Source organism: Phalaenopsis equestris, unplaced genomic scaffold, assembly GCF_001263595.1.
Source record: "Phalaenopsis equestris unplaced genomic scaffold, ASM126359v1 Scaffold001052, whole genome shotgun sequence".
Classification (NCBI taxonomy): domain Eukaryota; kingdom Viridiplantae; phylum Streptophyta; class Magnoliopsida; order Asparagales; family Orchidaceae; genus Phalaenopsis; species Phalaenopsis equestris.
Genome location: NW_018165491.1, coordinates 7,702 through 10,631, shown reverse-complemented (window position 1 = coordinate 10,631; position 2,930 = coordinate 7,702).

The window sequence follows — 2,930 nt, the reverse complement described above, 5'->3', positions numbered from 1 at the left end:
AATTTGGGGTTTTGGATTTAAACCAAATTGGATGATCAAAAGGTTTTACCAATGCAAATTTATGGTCAAACTTGATGTAAAATATTGCTATGAAGCAAATACAACATTTCTTTGGGCCAATTGGCATGGTTATAAGTCCAATTGATGTGATTTGGTCATTTAGCCAGGGTATTGTGAGGGTATGGTGAGGGTATTGTATACCTTAGCTCCAAACCAACACCCAGGGTCAATCCTAAGTCTAAGTAGCCCTACTTGAACTCTCCTTGAGTTCCCTCATAATGATCTTACCTACTAAGTGCTAGAGGTTAAGACTAGTCAGTAGGAAAGTCCTATGGCTAGACCTAGGCTACTAAAGAAATTTCTAGACCTCAACCAAAAGTGAGGTCAACATACCCTTCTTTAAAGTTCAATATCACCAAAAATAAACATAAAATGTATACTTAAAAAAACAGATTGATTTGGTGTATCAAAATCCCCAAAGCTTAAATGTTACTTGTCCTCAAGTGACACTTTTACTACATAAAGGCATATGACTTAGGATAGAGATTCACTTACAAACTTCTGTTCTTTAGTTTCATAAATAAAACCGTGAAATTTAAGAAAAAACTTTTAATAAGTTAGATTCAAGCTCTAAGTCTAAGAGTACTTAGTAATCAAATATAAGATTTCTGAATCTCTCTTCATTTCAAGAAGAATTGTAATTTGTCATATCAAAAATACTTAGAATATCCACATGAAAAAGAACTTCATGAAAACTTTATTAATTAAGATGCTAATAGACAAATACAAGTTTACAAAATGTAATAAAGTTTTTTCCTTAAATTGATTCAAGTGAAGTCAAATTTTGTTTAGACATCTCCTCAAGCTTCTCCTCACACAATTTTTTTTTCTTTTCTTTTAGGATCTTTTCAATCCTTTCTTTTTCAAGCAAAGATTAATATATCTGGATAGCCTTTAATAGTTTTGAACTTCACTATCCTCTTCTTAAAGTTAAAACTTCTTACATTTGTTCACTTTATAAATTCATGTTCACTTTATAAATTCATATTAACTTTATAAATTCATATTAGTTTTGATGATTTTTTATAAAGTCTCATTCTTTTATTTTTATGTGAAACTCTAAAATTCTTAATACTTAAAAAGTACAATTTTCTTTATCTAAATAGAAAAACATAGTCTTATATTTTCATACCAAATATCTTTAACTTTAAAATTGAACCTAAATTTACCATAATATTTACAAACATAAATATAGTCATTTAAAGTTAAATTTTAATATCCCAGGTCAAGTTAAATTAATTTTAAAAATAAAGTTAATTGAGGCAAATATAGTTTACTCTTTTTAAAAGAAATTTTTCTTTCCCCAAATTTAAATTTTCAATTAATTAAAAATGTTTAGTACAAAATTTTGTGGTTTAGAAATGTTTAGCACAAAACTTATACTGCTACGAGGGCACAACTTAAATTCTTGTGTATTTACATATCTAACACCTAAATTTACGTGTGTTTGTGCATTCATGAAAACATAGATTTCATTTTAAGAAAATAAATGATAGTAGTAATTTTATATTATATTAATGATCCTAAGTGCCATGCAGGTAAATATAACAAACTACCTTATAGAAATCGAAGCTAATTCATATAGACGCTCAATATGGCTCATGGATAGGGCTGTAAATGAGCTGAGCTTAAGCGAGCTCAGGCTTGACTTGTGTTTGGCTCATTCGAAATTATTCGTGTTCAAAATCAGCTCGCGTTCAAAATTGTCTCATGAACAGTATGTTCGTCATAAGCTTGATTTAAACATTCTTGTTCGTGATTGGCTCGAAATTGACTTATTAAATTTAATTGGAAAAAAAATGGACGTAAAGTGTTGGATTCAAACCTAGACCAAATCTATTCAAGTAAAGATATGTTTCACTTCTAAATATATAGTGATTGTGACATTTTTTTTATTTGATGTTAAAGAATGGGGTCGTGGTATATTGGTAAATATAAATGTGTATAGGGCAAAATTACCAGCTCGAATCTCAAAAGGATCGAACGATCAAGAACAAAGACCCAGACAATCGAAGTTCCGAACCAAAGAGCGAATATCGCTCGATAACAGTCGACTGACCCCATGAATCGATCCGCCAGTATACCTGAAGATCAACAAATGTAGTGATTGGCATACCCATCAGGCATGTGGTATTGACATAACAATAAAAATAAAAATCGGCCTGATAACATACGGGAATATTCCTTCTATTTTATTTTGTGTTATTCAGGTGTTATTGTTTATTATTTAGATGTTACTGTGTTCTGAGAATATACCCAGTGTTATAATAACACGATAATATATCAATAACACTTGAATAACACACAATAACATTTGAATAATACGAGAGGAATATTCTCTTGTGTTACTGGGTAGATTTTATTTTTTTTTCTATCACCGCCGTGTAACGTAATTTTATTGAACTCCGAATAGTTCTCTGTGTTAGGAGTCCTGACAGAATAATTTTTCTTTTAACTTTATGGATTTATGAAGCTTGGTAAACGCAAAAGATATATTATTTTCTTACATTTAGCAGTGCTTGATCTAATTATGTTGCACAATACAAACCTACTCTCCATATTTGAGAACGTTTAAATGTACGTACATGTAAGGCGATGATGCGCCAAAAAATAATATAAAATATTTAATTATTTTTACTATTTATAATAATTTCCAAATAAATATAAGAAAGTTAAAATGCACCATATTTTTCTCTGATTAAGTGGATTATTCAAATAGAAAATTTGTGCTAAATGTTTGATTAAATTATAATTTGTTTTCTTAGTTATTTAAAACTATAACCATTTGGCTCATAAGGTGGCATGAGAATTATGCGATATTTTATTAATTTTTTTTGTTTTTATATTTAAAAAAAACCTTTATATGTATA